Source organism: Bufo bufo, chromosome 1 (assembly GCF_905171765.1).
Source record: "Bufo bufo chromosome 1, aBufBuf1.1, whole genome shotgun sequence".
Lineage (NCBI taxonomy): Eukaryota > Metazoa > Chordata > Amphibia > Anura > Bufonidae > Bufo > Bufo bufo.
The window spans coordinates 603,428,947-603,446,661 of record NC_053389.1 but is presented as its reverse complement, the minus strand read 5'-3'; the positions used below and the strand labels follow the sequence as shown (position 1 = coordinate 603,446,661).

General features: G+C 41.3%; 1 protein-coding gene across 10 annotated transcripts in view; it reads right to left on the bottom strand.

Annotated features, from left to right (window-relative positions):
- The window catches only part of SHANK3 (SH3 and multiple ankyrin repeat domains 3), a 448,201-nt gene extending 439,815 nt beyond the window's left edge, over positions 1-8,386 (bottom strand). For 9 of the 10 annotated variants that reach the window (XM_040413565.1, XM_040413567.1, XM_040413568.1 and 6 more), the window contains exon 1: positions 8,302-8,367. The gene's annotated coding sequence lies outside the window, so the exon portion shown is untranslated. Of the gene's footprint in view, positions 1-8,301 lie in introns of all 10 variants that reach the window. The other variant, XM_040413566.1, reaches the window with a different exon arrangement.
- Positions 8,387-17,715: the final 9,329 nt, after the last annotated feature.

The window sequence follows — 17,715 nt, the reverse complement described above, 5'->3', positions numbered from 1 at the left end:
CAGTGAATGTGAGCCAAAACCAAGTGCCGGTCAAAAACACAGGTGCAAATATTTCCCTTATACCTTATGCCTGTGTATGTGGTATAAGCAAAGATAGCTAATGCTGATGCAGCACTCACCACTAACTGTTCTCAGCGGATGGCAAAGTGGCCATCCTCTGGGTTACCTTGTAACATCCAGTTGTCAGACTGTGGCTCTGATGTAGCCCAGCACTGGATACTGTGCCTTGAATCAGGGGTATTATCCCATTGGGTGCTTTATATAGTGGCGCAATATACAGTAGTCGCCACTTACTTGCCTCATGTGATTTATACCCCTTTTCTTTTGGGCCTACAGTGGGGGAAATAATTATTTGACCCCTCACTGATTTTGTAAGTTTGTCCAATGACAAAGAAATGAAAAGTCTCAGAACAGTATCATTTCAATGGTAGGTTTATTGTAACAGTGGCAGATAGCACATCAAAAGGAAAATCGAAAAAATAACTTTAAATAAAAGATAGCAACTGATTTGCATTTCATTGAGTGAAATAAGTATTTGAACCCTCTAACAAAAAAAGACTTAATACTTGGTGGAAAAACCCTTGTTTGCAAGCACAGAGGTCAAACGTTTCTTGTAATTGATGACCAAGTTTGCGCACATTTTAGGAGAAATGTTGGTCCACTCCTCTTTGCAGATCATCTCTAAATCCCTAAGGTTTCGAGGCTGTCTCTGTGCAACTCTGAGCTTGAGCTCCCTCCATAGGTTTTCGATTGGATTAAGGTCCGGAGACTGACTAGGCCACTCCATGACCTTAATGTGCTTCTTCTTGAGCCACTCCTTTGTTGCCTTTGCTGTATGTTTTGGGTCATTGTCGTGCTGGAACACCCATCCACGACCCATTTTCAGTTTCCTGGCAGAGGGAAGGAGGTTGTCGCTCAGGATTTCACGATACATGGCTCCGTCCATTTTCCCGTTTATGCGAATAAGTTGTCCTGTGCCCTTAGCAGAAAAACACCCCCAAAGCAAAATGTTTCCACCCCCATGCTTGACGGTGGGGACGGTGTTTTGGGGGTCATAGGCAGCATTTTTCTTCCTCCAAACACAGCGAGTTGAGTTAATGCCAAAGAGCTCTATTTTGGTCTCATCAGACCACAGCACCTTCTCCCAGTCACTCTCTGAATCATTCAGGTGTTCATTGGCAAACTTCAGACGGGCCTGCACATGTGCCTTCCTGAGCAGGGGGACCTTGCGAGCCCTGCAGGATTTTAATCCATTGCGGTGTAATGTGTTTCCAATGGTTTTCTTGGTGACTGTGGTCCCTGCTAATTTGAGGTCATTAACTAACTCCTCCCGTGTAGTTCTAGGATGCTTTTTCACCTTTCTCAGAACCATTGACACCCCACGAGGTGAGATCTTGCGTGGAGCCCCAGAGCGAGGTCGATTGATGGTCATTTTGTGCTCCTTCCATTTTCGAACAATCGCACCAACAGTTGTCACCTTCTCTCCCAGCTTCTTGCTAATGGTTTTGTAGCCCATTCCAGCCTTGTGCAGGTCTACAATTTTGTCTCTGACATCCTTGGACAGCTCTTTGGTCTTTCCCATGTTGGAGAGTTTGGAGTCTGCTTGATTGATTGATTCTGTGGACAGGTGTCTTTTATACAGGTGACTAGTTAAGACAGGTGTCCTTAATGAGGGTGACTAATTGAGTAGAAGTGTCTAACCACTCTGTGGGAGCCAGAACTCTTAATGGTTGGTAGGGGTTCAAATACTTATTTCACTCAATGAAATGCAAATCAGTTGCTATCTTTTATTTAAAGTTATTTTTTCGATTTTCCTTTTGATGTGCTATCTGCCACTGTTACAATAAACCTACCATTGAAATGATACTGTTCTGAGACTTTTCATTTCTTTGTCATTGGACAAACTTACAAAATCAGTGAGGGGTCAAATAATTATTTCCCCCACTGTATATCAATTAGGGTCCATTCACACATCCGTGTGTGTTTTGCGGATCCGCACATTGCCGGCACTAATAGAATATGCCTATTCTTGTCCGCTATTGCGGACAAGAATAGGACATGTTCTATTTTTTTCGGGATTGGAATTGCGGACCCGGAAGTGCAGGTCCGCAATTCTGTATCCGTGCCGCACATCGTGCGGCCCCATAGAAATGAATGGGTCCGCAATTCCGTACCGCAAAGCGGAATTGCGGATGTGTGAATGGAGCCTCAGAGGACTGTGGTCACCTGACTGGTACTCAAATGGTGTTTAGCACGACAATATTGCTACACCCATCCAGTCTGTGTGAGGCACACGTTTCCTCCATTTGACCCTTCAGTCAGCCTAATTCACACCATGTTTTTAGGTCACACACCCTTTTTATATGTTTTTAACATACAGTATATCATTAATAAAACGTTATTATTTTGATTTTTCAACGCCCTTTAAATTATTTGCTTCTTGTATTAGCAAATATACCAGAAAAATAATTAGATAAATATGCCAGCATATAGTGATTAGGTAATGCTTTGCACACCGAATGATCATGAAACCGTAGTACTTTGGTTATTGAGCCTATTATCTCATATATGTTATTTTAAAGGTATCACAGGACTCTATATTTCACAAATAGTGGGTAGCTTAATAAAACTTAACGTTTAATAGTCTCAAATAAAATAATTGGCCCTTGAAATTAAAAAATGTTGCATTGAAAACAACTGCATGAGTGTCTTAAACTGCAGTATAATCACAAAAAGGGAAGGGACCCAAATACAGGGATAGCGGTAATGATAGTGAGAGGAAAGATTCAGACAGAAGGACACAATGCTGGGTCCAAACCCTAGGTGTCCCTAAGTCTGTCTCCCCCCCCCCCCTTTTTCCCTATCAAGCCCTAGAGTCTCCCTTCCTAAATTTAGACTGCCCAGCTTTGTCCAACAGATATGAACAGGTCCGATCACTCCTGACGCCACTGATAGTTACCAATTCCTAATTCCTCAGGGGACTAAACTATATACTTGTGACCACAAGGTATCAGGTCACTATTCAAATCAAGTGTATCAGATAAACACAAGTCAGTTATGATCCAAGCTAATACGGTATAATCAGCCCAGATCCCTGTGACCACAAGGTATCAGGTCACTATTCAAATAAAGTGTATCAGATAAACACAAGTCAGTTATAATCCAAGCTAATATGGTATAATCAGCCCAAATCCGTTTCTATTCAATGCTCAAAATTCATGTGGTGCCATACGCAGGACGCCGAGGAAAGACATCTGCATCACTTGCCTGTGTACAATGATCATTTAACATTGAGCAGATAAGTAAAACTAATGGTGACTCTGTGCCTTTGTACTACTGCTGTTGAGCGCTTTGTGCACACTTCATTGAACAGTTGACAATATTTTTGGGTAAAATCTAACCATAATGACTGATTCAATGTATGGGAGTGAACACCACATGAATTTTGAGCATTGAATAGAAATGGATTTGGGCTGAGTATACCGTATTAGCTTGGATTATAACTGACTTGTGTTTATCTGATACACTTGATTTGAATAGTGACCTGATACCTTGTGGTCACAAGTATATAGTTTAGTCCCCTGAGGAATTAGGAATTGGTAACTACTAATGAAACGCGTCGGGACATGTTTGATCATTATTATAAGGGATAATACTAGGTCCCAGGCCTGTTGAGTGATATCAGTGTCAAACCACCAAGGCCTGATATAGTCAGGCAGGAACACTGTATTGTCATCCCTATTTTTTGTCAGTTTTTTGTTTTTTTGACTATCAGTGGAGTCAGGAGTGATTGGACCTGTTCATATCTGTTGGACGAAGCTGGGCAGTCTAAATTTAGGAAGGGAGACTCTAGGGCTTGATAGGGAAAAAAGGGGGGGGGGGGGAGACAGACTTAGGGACACCTAGGGTTTGGACCCAGCATTGTGTCCTTCTGTCTGAATCTTTCCTCTCTATCATTACCGCTATCCCTGTATTTGGGTCCCTTCCCTTTTTTGAGATTATACTGCAGTTTAAGATACTCATGCAGTTGTTTTCAATGCAACATTTTTTAATTTCAAGGGCCTATTAATTTATTTCAGACTATTAAACGTTAAGTTTTATTAAGCTACTCACTATTTGTGAAATATATTGGATTTAAGGGTCTAGCTCACCATTGGTAACAGTAGTTTGACCAACTTGATTTGGTTGTGTATAATTACTATCACAGGACTCTACATATAATGCTTGCATTCACATTGTTTACTAACCTAGCAGAGCTTCTAGTCTTAAGACCATTTTACATTGCCCCATGCATAGGCAATTATCGGGAATGAACCAAACATTCCCTATAATTGCGTGATCGAATGTGATAGATCTTGGGGGAAATAAGGATCAGGTAGTTGGATTTCAACTAGCCAATCCTTTTGTTATCGGGGAGATAAGCTTTTGGCAGCTGCTTCTCCTCTTCCTCATTCAGAACACATGCATGCTCGGCCGAGCCAAGCGCCCATGTGTATGGGGGATTTGGACACATAGCTATCGGCCAAACAAACATTTGACCAATAGGTTATGTGCCCGTCTAGCCTCATGCTACTAGTTTATGGCATTGCCATGGCATGGACTATCTCCAGTAGTACGTGCAGTTCTTATGGGTCTATATATTATGGACCAGTTAGCAATTCATATGCAGTCTGTATGGTGTCTCCATAAAGCACTGTATTCTCTTATAAAATCAATTCAGTATTGCTCTATAACAAACTATGATCGACCTATTATAGATCCATAATCTGGTTGTTTGGACCCTTGGTTCCATGCCCACAGCAGAGCTATGTGAAGAAGGCATTATGGTGGCACATGTGATTCCTTGAGACTGTGTACTAGAGAGCCACATGAAATCCGTTGATTCCTACCGAATCCAACAGAAAAAAAACGTAATCTGCCTACATATGAAATTAGAGACACACGAAGATACATTAAAGGGATTCTCTGGGAATTAAGAAAATGAAAATACATAAATATTACTTCATTATAAATGTATTTCCAAATACCTTTCATTAGTTATAACGGCTCGTTTTGTCTAGGGAGCAATCATTAGGAAAAATAAAATGGCCGCCGTCCTATTAGTACACACAAATCCTGTCCTAATCACACAGCGGGACAAGTTACTTCAGAACTTAGCTAAGAAGCTGCCTCATCCTCCTCTCTGCTTTACGTGTCAGGGATTATGATCCTGAATACAGATGATAAGAACTTTAGCTTAATCTCTGTAGGAATGGAGTTCATGAGAAGACATGAAGTACAGAGAGGAGGTGGGGAAATGGCTGATTAGCAGCAGCAATTGAATGCAGTCTCCATGTATGTCCTCTCTGTACTTCATGTCTCCTCATGAGCTCCTCATTTCTATAGATATTCAGCTGAAGATCTTATCAGCTATATTCAGGATCATAATCCTAAAAGCAGCAGAGCTAGAGTGCCTGGGGCCCATCCTCTGTGCACTTAACAGCTTACTGGCATATAGATTAAAAGCTGTTTTTGGCAATATAGCATCAGATCACGGTATACAATATACCATTATACTGTGGTGGGCAAGCCCTACTAGGCATAGTGCCTGGTTTACTACAGATTTTTCTGATTTCTGATGACAGATTCCCTTTAAATGCCATTCATCTTTTTCTAGATAGTAATCAAACCTGTGGCCCTAGTTGTGCGAGGCAGCAGAGGCAACCAACAGTAAAATTGGGCTTGTAAGAGGACATTCAGCATTAGATGATTAAATGTTTAAAGATGATGTAGATTAATTCATGTGACTTTTGGCCCCCACCCTTCAGCAGTCAATAACATGCCAATGACACAAGAATCATGTGAAAGCATGATGAGTGTGCACTAATTGTTTTTGAATAGGTGAGGTCAGTGCAGATAACAAGAGAAGGGATGTTGCCCCTGACAGCTCTCTATGCTCCAACTGAAAGTTTAAAACAGCAATTTTACAAGTTAGGTCTTATTCACACATTTAGTGTTCGGTCAGTGATTTCCATCAGTGATTTTGAGCTAAAACCAGGTGCGGTGTGCGGGTCTAAACACAACATGTGAAGATCTTTCCCTTATACCTTATCTCTGTGGAGGCTTCAATCCTGGTTTTGGCTCACAATCACTGATGGAAATCACTGACCAAACACTGACGTGTGAATGGGGGCTCAAAGTTACTAGGTTTCTGGAGATGGGTTGTTGATGAAGAAATTTATTTTGACTGCTAGATATGGAGTCAGGAAGGAATATTTCCCTATGATGAAGAAAAACTGGCTTCTACCTCATGACCTCATGTCAGTTATTGTCTTCTTCTGGATCAACACTGCAGGATAACAGGATAATACGCTAAACAAGAAGGACGTATGCTTTACAGATGAATGGATTTGTTACAATTTTCCCAAAGACGTCAGTTTCTAGTGATTCCAAATTTTTAGGGACTTGTCCTCCACGAATTATACAAAATCGTGGCTGCTATTTTCCAGTTCAGAAGACATAGAAGAAAGCATCTTCCACCAAAGAGGGATAATTTTAGGACTATTTTAATAAAAATAAAAATAAACTACAGTGCAGTGTGTTTCTAAACTTCTAGGGCTGCTTATTACCACCGGCTACCATCCATTTATCCATAGCTTTATATGACTCATTACTAAGGGTGTCTTTGCGTTAAAAAGCTTGAAAGGGGTTGGATACAGTCCTAGGAGACCTCAGCGTGTCATGCACAACTCGGGCAAATTTAATTCGGACCACATTTATTTGGACTGAATCGAATCTGATGGGCGAGTCAACCAAGTCGGAGCTAAAACAAGTTTGGGGAAATTAGCCATCCTAAATTAGCTAATAAAACAAGCCTTCAGCCTTACCACATACGGTTTGTTAGAGTTAATACTCTTGTGTTATATCTGGCAAAATGGTCCATGTAAATGTACTGTATATATTAAAAAGAAAACTTCTTTGCAACCAAAAATTAAGCTCCCCATTTACAAATAGAACAAAGTCAATTTGCCCCATTTTTGTTTCCTTTTTTGGCCTTACCATCAAATCATAAATACTGATATCTAGAAACTTCCTGTAAAGTGGTGAGATGCTGAATGTTTCATTGTCCCAGAAGAAAGGGATGAAAATTATTGGTATTTTGTAATAATAGTCCTATTATTACCTCCTCCTCTGCCTCCAGCCAGCAGATGTCACGAGCAGCAAGAGAAGAAGTCAGGCTGGGAACTGGCCCGCACCTGCACACTGCTCTGCCCATTATGGGCAGAGGAACAGCTTTTCATATTGCGCATGCGCCGGCCAACTAAAGACAGCCGGCCCGTCGTCCTCTGGTGCCGCTTATGACATCCGCCGGCTGGAGGCAGAGGAGGAGGTAATAATAGAACAGAAGGGCGGGCCAGAGGGCTGAAAGAGGTGTGATTTTCTGGGCACATCGCCCAGTAACGCCGCCCCTAGGCACCTTCAGAACTTCATTTGCATACATGTAAAAAGTGTTTTTTTCATGATCTGGACGAGGGACATGTAAAAGAAAGGTACGATTGTAATGAGGGTCAAAGAGTCTATAACCTGATCTGAGCGGTCTAAAACGCTCAGATTAGGTAAAAGACTCACTTTATAAATAGGCCTTGAGACATGACATGGCTATTCAATAAGACATGTCTAATAGACTGTGACCTTAGGGTCAGATTATTGTGCATTTGTGTCTCTTTGATGTACAGAATACATATTGTACATTATAATTTCCATTATTGCCACTTATATTAAGACTAGTTAAATGACATAATGCCATATTTGTAAAGTGGTAAGATAGGCCTTTTATGTTGGCTTTACACCTCTCATTACATTTTACTGACAGGCAATGCAGTAAATCACAGTCTACATGCAGGCTCAAATAAAAATGTACAGTATGCAGGATAAACCTCTACTAAATTCTCAGTGGGCTTGGACTCAGAAATTAGGTTTATAGACACAGTCACCATATTTTAGTATGGGTTACATGGCAATTGAAGATGAAACAAAGGTAAATAATGGAAGACATAAAACAGGCTAACTTCAATTGGGGGTAACAAAAAATTCTGCTCAACGAAACCAACATACTCATATAGTACAAGGCATTTAACCCTTCATACAAACCATAGAGCCTGTATACAGTACATGTAATTGGTATACAACTTAGCACAGTGACATAATAAAATTCTACAATATAATCCCACGAACAAACGTAATGAGAAGGGCCAATATATGGTGTTACACAATACATGAGCATCCTAATACACATAGCATGACCCTTCCACATAGCCTCACCTCACATCCCTGGATAGAAGCTCTGAAGATCCTTGTGCACTTCAGATCTTGTATGGACTGTGGATACTGTGATACAAGTGTGGAGTTACAGAGCTGTGTATGAAAGATATGTGTCCAGCCTCCCCACATTTCCTCTGGAGGAAGTGGCCGCTCTTCCTGTTTCCCGGAGATGATTCCATGCACTATTGTTGTGTATCCGACAACTTGTGTGTCTAGCTGGGTGTGCCCTTACTGTGTACTCAATGTGTGTTGTGGATGCAACACAAAAATATCCATCCACACAACCCAACACCTGAGACAATATATCGGAGTTGTTTGTGATTTGTGCTGTAATAACTCCTGTACATTCGATTGTTACAACTCATAAAAGAGGATCAGTACTGCAATGTGTACAGAAAGTGCATGGCTGAGATTGACAGATGTAGCAGAGCTGAGTTTGACACTAGGCACTTGACATCACAATGTAATTCCTGAAGTTTTATGTATGAATGCAGTTAATAGATGTGGCTGCTGTTCCTAAGATAAGGTTAGCACTCCTTCTCATAGGCAATCTAAAACCTCTATTACAATCTGCCAACACTTTCAATATAGATTTTCCAGCCTATCTTTGTGAAATAGGCATAGCCTCGGCTGTTTATGTCTGCATATACTTGGGTATAAATGGTCGAATTTCTATACTGCAGTGCATTGCATGTGAAATCATTTTTTGCTTATGTTTTGATATATAATCTTTCATAAAAAAATAATTGATAAAAAAAGAACAGCAAATTCATACAATTTATGCAAATATTACATATACAGTACATACGGTATATACACTTAGTAAGAGAGTAACAATGTTTTGCACTTTTGACTTTCAGGTTCCATATCTCACCATCCACTACAGCTTTGAACGTTGGCTATCTCATACATAATATACCAATACATTTTGGCCTATTGCTGCAACGAGATCCATAATTATGTCTGACTAGACACATGCCTATGGCAAAAATCAGCTAAAGAACCTACAAAAAAGCTACCAGACCGCATGGAATTACAATAATGATTTATTAAACATGATTCAAAGAACAAAACTTAAAAACAAACAAAGCAGATGCAAGGACAAGGCGACATCACCAGAGGAGAGCACACTGGCAACAATTCATACTGCTCCAAATAACAATGCCAAGATAAAGTGCAAGTGCAATTAAGTCAATGTAATGTATCATCAGGGCAGAATGTATTACCCATGTTGTACCTCCTCCGGGATGGCGCCAACCCCGACACGCGTTTTAGCGAACCTTCGTCTGGAGGTGGCATCATCACCGCAAGACTCACATTAAATACCCCCACCAACCAATCCTGACGCTAGTTCATTAGCGTACACACCTGGACCAGATATACATATAACATTGCTGCTTTGTCACTCGAGGCATCACGCGACAGCAAGTCACGTGATCTTCATCGGGTCACATGATGGCGCCGACACATCCCGCGAGATCAGAGAGATAGTGTCAGCGGCAATTCCTTTCTTCACGCTCCCTCTTCTCATCCTCCACAGCTGATTAGATCCATTCCAATTGGACAATCTCTTAGAATATGCTCCACCGATCACAATTTTGAATTTGAGTATGCAAATTTGAGTTTGCGAATGATTTGAAACTGCGTTTTTCTAATCGTGGCTATAGTCAACGATCCATCAAAAATGCTTATAGGAGGGCAAAATCTTGCTCCCGTTCTGATCTCCAATATTCTAAGACAAAAAAAATCTAGAGATGATAGAGTGAGATTCATCACCAGTTATCATTCTAGATGGTCTGAGATGAAGGCATGTTTGGAAAACTACTGACTGATCAGATTGTCGCAAAGTATGCCACTTCGGGCCCTTCTGTAGTAGCAAGAAGATCAGAAAATCTGAAAGATCATCTAGTAAGGAGTTTTTACATTAAACCGGTCCCTCCAATTTTCCCAGAGATAGGGAAACCCAAATGGGGCTTTGTCCCATGTGGGAAATGCCAAGGATGTACTAACATAGAAAGGGCTACTGAATTTTGTGATGTTACCTGCTCCAGTACAGCAGTGATTTATTATGCAAGATGTCCATGTCCGAAAGTGTATGTGGGCCTTACCACAAGGGAGCTGAAAGTTAGGGTACGCGAACATGTTGCGACATTTCGTCTGCTGTCAATGAAAGAGATGTGATGGGTTTAAAACCTGTCGCCAGGCATTTCAAAATACATCATGCCTGTGATCCCAAGGGTGTGAATAGATTGTGTACCTACCAATGTTCGTGGGGGGAATATATCAAAGAAACTTGCTCAATTGGAGTGTAAATGGATCTGGAAATTGAATGCATTGCATCCAAATGGACTTAATGAGTCCACTGGCTTTTCGTCCTTCCTGTAAGCATTTCCTGGGTCAGCACATGTTTATTGTGTTTAATGATTTTTAATTATGTTATGTACATGAATTATGTGTTTATCCGGTGTTGTCATGCATGTAATTGATTATCTCCCACCTTTTTAGGTTTATGAGCATATTGCTGGACTCAACATTCTTTGGCAGCGTAAATATTATGAAGTATATATTTGTTATTTTTTCATATTTCAGATAATTTTTTCATTTTTGTACTTATTATTATTATTCCTATTTATTATTTATTAATTCTTACACATGATATGTTATATATTTATTATTAATTTCCAATTATTATTATTATTCTTTTCCCAATTTATTTTATTTAAATTTTTCCCCCCAATTCCCCCCCCTAATTTTGCTTTTACACATATCCTATTATCATGATTATATAAACAAGGAGTTATTCCCAATAATGTTCACATTATGAATTCATATATTTACAGTATTTAATTATGTACATTTGATTTTCTTCACATACTAATCTCACTTTCACTTACGTAATTAGGCATTCATTCACATGACTTTTTTACATTACTTATTTATTTTTTGTTATTTTCTTTATACAATCATGTTCACATTGATAATGCGGTTTTTATGAAATTTAATCATGCAGGTTTTTTAGTCTGTTGACATTTATAAAGTTTCACTAATTTTGGCTGTGATGTTGTATATACTATGTGCACTTTTGTTCCCCCCCCCCCTTTTTTCCTATTTTTTCTTTTCCTTTTTTCATTTTTTTGCGCTGCAATGCAGGCCTGCGCATGCGGCAATTGATTCTTTGATGCCGCTGACAGTATCTCTGTAATCTCGCGGGTTGTGTATAATGTTATTTGTATATCTGGTCCAGGTGTGTACACTAATGAACTAGCGTCAGGATTGGTTGGTGGGGGTATTTAATGTGAGTCTTGCGGTGATGACGCCACCCCCATATGAAGGTTCGCCAAAACGCGCGTCGGGGTTTAGCACAATCCCGGAGGAGGTACAACATGGGTAATACATTCTTCCTTGATGATTTATTACATTGATTTAATTGCACTTGCACTTTATCTTGGTATTATTATTTGGAGCAGTATGAATTGTTGTCAGTGTGCTCTCCTCTGGTGAGGCCAGGTTTTGCAGGGAAGGGTTAAAACCCGACCAGCAACAAGGGTGTGGTGCGCAATGTGGAGTTTCTGTGTTCTCTGGCTGTGAGAGTAAGAAGTGGAGGTGAGCTGGGCTATGTACTGGGGCCTGTAAAAGGAGTGTGTGGGAACCCGCAGCTGAAGCCAGGAGGGATCCGTGTCCTGTCGCTCGCCGGTCCTCTTTCTTTGCCCGGCCTGTATGTACCGCGGATGCCCGGCCGGCCGCCGATATGCCACCTCTGTGCCAAGTCTTGGTCGATGGGCATCCGATTAATGCTTTGCTGGACTCTGGGAGCCTGGTGACCCTAGTGCATGAGTCCTTAGTGTCTGAGACACTCCCAGAGAAGCAAACCCTGTCCATTGTCTGTATCCATGGGGACCGCCGGGAGTACCCCACTGCCAGGGTTACCATGTCTGTGTTGGGCAAAGAGGTGCAGCATGTCGTCGGAGTGGGACGCCAAATCCCTTATGCCGTCATACTGGGAAGGGATTTTCCTTTGTTCTGGACTCTATTGAAGAGCGATATGACTTCCCTTAGGGACAGACGACAATCGGGCCCAGTGCCCGAAGATCCTGATACGGGGATACCAGCCGTAGGGGTCACCACATCACCTGTAGAGTGTCATCCCGATAGGTTTCCCCTAGAGGTGTTGGCAGGCGAATCCATGGAAACCCCGTCCATCCCGGACCTGGAGGTATCCCGTGATACGTTCAGGACCGCCCAGCTCCAGGATCCGACATTTTTGCGGGCGAGGGAAGGGGTGACAGTGGTAAATGGGGTGGCTCAGCACCCAGGGGCCGACTCGGTGTTTCCCCATCTGGCTTTTAACCAGGACCTGCTGTATAGGGTGGACAAAGTGCAGCACGAGGTAGTGGAGCAGCTGGTGGTACCCCAGCCATACCGCCGTGTGGTACTGGACTTGGCCCACTCCCACGTGCTGGGAGGACATTTGGGCGTAAAAAAAAAAAAGAGCGGATTTTGCAAAGGTTCTATTGGCCCGGGGTTTATGAGGAGGTCAAAAGGTTTTGCCAATCCTGTCCAGTGTGTCAGATGACGAGCCCCCAGCCCCACTATCGCAGTCCCCTAGTACCCATGCCCATCAGCGAGGTCCCGTTCAAAATAATAGGGATTGATCTGGTAGGCCCCATAAACAAGTCAGCCAGAGGGCACCAGCATATCTTGGTGGTCTTAGACTATGCCACCAGATATCCTGAAGTGATCCCACTACGTCATACTTCAGCTAAGCTCATAGCTAAAGAACTCATGGGTATGTTCGCAAGGGTGGGGATTCTAAAAGAGATCCTGACCGACCAGGGGACGCCCTTCATGTCTAAGGTGACGAGGGAGCTCTGCAAGCTTTTAGGGGTTAAAAGGTTACACACGCCCGTATACCATTCTCAAACTGACGGACTAGTGGAGCGCTTTAACAAAACCCTAAAAACTGTGCTCAAAAGAACCGTAGCCAAAGACGGAAAGGATTGGGACCTGTTGCTGCCGTACGTATTGTTCGCAGTGCGAGAAGTGCCCCGGGCATCTACGGGATTCTCGCCCTTCGAGCTATTATACGGTTGACGTCCAAGAGGGTTGCTGGACATCGCTAAAGAGGTGTGGGAGCAACAGCCCACCCCACACAAGAGTATTATAGAGCATATAGAAAAGATGCAGGACCATATAGAGACAGTCCTACCAATCGTCCGGGAACACATGGAGGCCGCCCAACTGGCACAGAGCCGGGTATACAACCGGAGTGCCCAGGTCCGGACATTTAACTCGGGTGACCGGGTACTAGTGTTGAGCGCGAATATCCGTTTTGCGAATTTTTATTGCGAATATCGTAACTTCGAGAATTCGCGAACAATTAGAATATTTGCCTCTATATTCGTTAAAACGAAATTTCGTTTCCTTTTAAGCTAATAACACAATAGAAATATAATTGATTAGTCCCAATGCATTTAGAACAACTCACATATTTATAAATTCCACACAAGCTGTAAGCAAAAGCAGCTAACTAACAGTAGTTTGGATGAGCCAGCTAACCATTACACGAACAGAATTTTTTTTGCGCATTTAATGTTAGCGAATTTTCGCATAAAATATAAGAAAGTCAAAACCATATGAGTAACTGAACGCTTCTGACATGTCAAGTGAATTCTCGGCACGGTTGCTAGCCTTTGCGAAAAAAAACGTCTTTACAACATGCGATCCGCACACAAGCTTTAAGCATTAGCAATAAGCATAGTAATACTTGACTGATGAAATGACTCGAAATTTTTCTAAAAAAATGCTATATACGAAAATCAAGAATATAGCACTATATTCGAAAAATACGGAATGCCGTATTTTTCGAATATAGTGCTATATTCTTGATTTTCGTATATAGTAATATTTTCGAAAAATTTCGAGTCATTTCATCAGTCAAGGACAAGTATATGCTGCTTATTGCTATGCTAATGCATATATATTATATGCGAAAATATTAATTGCGTAAAAAAATTCTGTTCGTGTAATGGTTAGATGGCTCTTCACAACTTGGAAAGAGCCATCTAACCATTACACGAACAGAATTTTTTTTACGCATTTAATATTTTCGCATATAATATATATGCAATCAATGCATTAGCAGCATAGCAATAAGCATATACTTGACTCATGAAATAACTCGTAAATTTACGAAAATAGTGCTATATACGAAAATCCAGAATATGCCACTATATTTGAAAAATGCGGAATTCCGTAGTTTTCGAATATAGTGCTATATTCTAGATTTTCTTATATAGCACTATTTTCGAAAAATTTCGAGTCATTCCATCAGTCAAGTATTACTATGCTTATTGCTAATGCTTAAAGCTTGTGTGCGGATCGCATGTTCTAAAGACTTTTTTTTTTTCGCAAAGGCTAGGTTATGTTCCATGACTAGCAACCGTGCTGAGAATTCACTTGACAATCATGTCAAAAGCGTTCAGTTACTCATTTAATTTTAACTTTCTTATATTACATGCGAAATTTCGCTAACATTAAATGCGCAAAAAAATTCTGTTCGCGTAATGGTTAGTTACCATTACACGAACCGAATTGTTTTACGCATTTAATGTTAGCGAATTTTCGCATATAATATCCCAACCACTGTTAGCTGTTTTTTCCTTACAGCTTGTATGCGATCCGATCTACTCGCATATTGTAAATACGGTTTTTCGCCAATCCTAAATTATGTTCCATGACAAGCAATCTAGCCCAGAAGTTACTTGACATGTCCAAAACCGTTCAGGATCCTTACTCATTTAATTGTAACACTTTCAATATATTATATTGTATGCGAAAATCCGCTGCCATAACATTCGCAAAAAAATACTTTTCGTGTTATGTTTTTCCCGCCCGCCTAAACTAGTGTTATTGAGTATTTCACATATAGCCTTTATTGAGAGAATAATGGGCACCTAAATATTACCAGACATCCTATCGTGTACTTACTGATTGACCCTTGAAATACCATTTAATGTAGCCTATTTTACAACGGTTCCTGTAATGCGAAAAAAAGCGGACATTTCAAAAATTCGCATAAATCTATTCCTATAAGGCCATTCGACTATGGATTCTGCTTCTGCGAATTGTATATTATTGCGAATTATTCGTGACTGCCTATTCGCATTTTTTTTTCCTTGTTTTCCATGTGAGGTTATTGTTCACCCCTCCCTATTTTTGCTTATAGCCAATGGGAAGGCATTGTCACAGCTTAGCAACATCCCTAGCAACCAATAGGAAAGTAGTCTACCTCTCACTATATAAATCGAGGCACTCCCCGGTATCCATTTTGTGGGTTTAGTTATTGGAGAGATAGGAGCTGCTTGTTTTGTGCTGTGCTATTCTATTGATCCAGAAATTTTGAATTATTCTATCATTTAGCTAGTTAGTGTTAGGTAGTGATTAGGGAATATCTTTTAGGGTCTGAATTATTAGATAGGTTAGATTAGTTAGTTAAAAGATACAAGATACAGTTAGCTGATAGGTTTTAGTGCAGGGATCTGTGTAGGGCATTAGGTATAGGTAGTTAGGGACTTGAAAAGACCTCTAGATATAGATTAATAGTTTAGGTTAGTGTTTAGGGCTATTTAGAACAGATTTTAGGTTAGGTCAGTTAGGGATTTAGTGTAATTTTCTGTCTGTCCGTCCTTGTTTAAACTTCTGTTTGATTGCGTGTTTCTGTGTTATAGTTAATTTAAAACTTCAGTTTTGTTACATCTGTCTTGTCTTTGCGTCTGATTGTCCGCGTTTTTCTGTTTTATAGTTAGAAAAAATAAAAGTTTAGTTTTGTTTTTCGATTTGTTACATCTGTCTTGTCTTTGCGTCTGATTGTCCGCGTTTTTCTGTTTTATAGTTAGAAAAAAAAAAAAAAAAAAAGTTTAGTTTTGTGTTTCGATTTGTTACATCTGTCTTGTCTTTGCGTCTGATTGTCCGCGTTTTTCTGTTTTATAGTTAGAAAAAAGAAAAAAAAACAAAAAAAGTTTAGTTTTGTGTTTAGATTTGTTACATCTGTCTTGTCTTTGCGTCTGATTGTCCGCGTTTTTCTGTTTTATAGTTAGAAAAAAGAAAAAAAAACAAAAAAAGTTTAGTTTTGTGTTTAGATTTGTTACATCTGTCTTGTCTTTGCGTCTGATTGTGTGCGTGTTTTCTGTGTTTCTTATTTTTTCATAAATAAATCAAAAAAAAATTATACTTACTCTAAATTAGTCTCGTTTTGAAGTTAGGCGTTTTATTTATTTTCCGTTTATTACTTTAATTTATTTTTATTATTTTTTTTGGTTTACATTACAAGTTAAATCTATTTTGTTTTTTGACACACGTCCCTACCACAATAAACCTTTGGCCCAATCACTTGTACGTAAATTATGAGTGCACCGGGCCGTGCAGGCAGCCGCGGTCGGGCAAATAGAGGAGTCAGTTCCGTTGCTGGACCGCCGACAGCGCGGGGCCGCTCCTCCAGTCATGTACAGGCAGGTGCCAGTGGCAGTGGTGTCCGCCTGATCCGTGATTTTTTTAATTTTAGCAGCCGTCCAAGGGCCATACTTTCCCAGGACGCCGAGACAGTGATGGCTCTGGTGGCTGACTCGAATGACACGGAGTCCTCAGCCCCAGTTCATAGCAGCAGCAGTAGCGGCAGATCTACGCCTCCTGTACTAGCAACCCCCACTCCCACAGAATTGTCCCCGCTCATGTTTGAAGACGAGGACACAGAGCTGGACATTCTGGGGGAGGCTATTCAGGAGGGTGATTTACAGTTCAGCCCTCAAGATGGGCAGTACTTTTTGGAAGGGATGGGTGATAACGAGGAGGAGGGGGCAACGTCAATAAATACGCCTTTGGAATCCCTTCCAACAGGTGCGGGTGGTTTGAGCCACACAACTCCCGCATCTAGTCAGACCCAGGCGCCAGCAAGGGGACAGCGGAGAACAGTCAGGGGCTCCATGTTAGCTGTTCCCCTCAGTCCACCACAGTTTGGCACCGGGTCTGACGTTGAAAATGAGGAGGAGGGTGATGCCGAATGGGTGCCACCTATTTTGTCAAGTACCAGCAGCACTGAAGTAGGTAGGCACCAGAGGGAAACGGTGCGGCAGGTCTCCAGGGAGCCCATTGGCAGGGGCTCTACTGTCGAGAGGATCAGGCAGCAACAGCAGCAGCATGCTCCGCCTGTGCACACTGAGGCCCAACAGGCGCAAGCCAGCACCATGCCATCGGACAGGAGGTTGGTGCGGAAGTCTCCTGTTTGGGCTTTCTTCACCCTGGCAACAGATGATGTTACTGTTGCTGTTTGTAACCTCTGCCATGCCAGGGTGAGGAGAGGGAGGTTAGTTTCTCGGCTGGGTACCACAGCCCTGAACCAGCACATGAGATTGAACCACT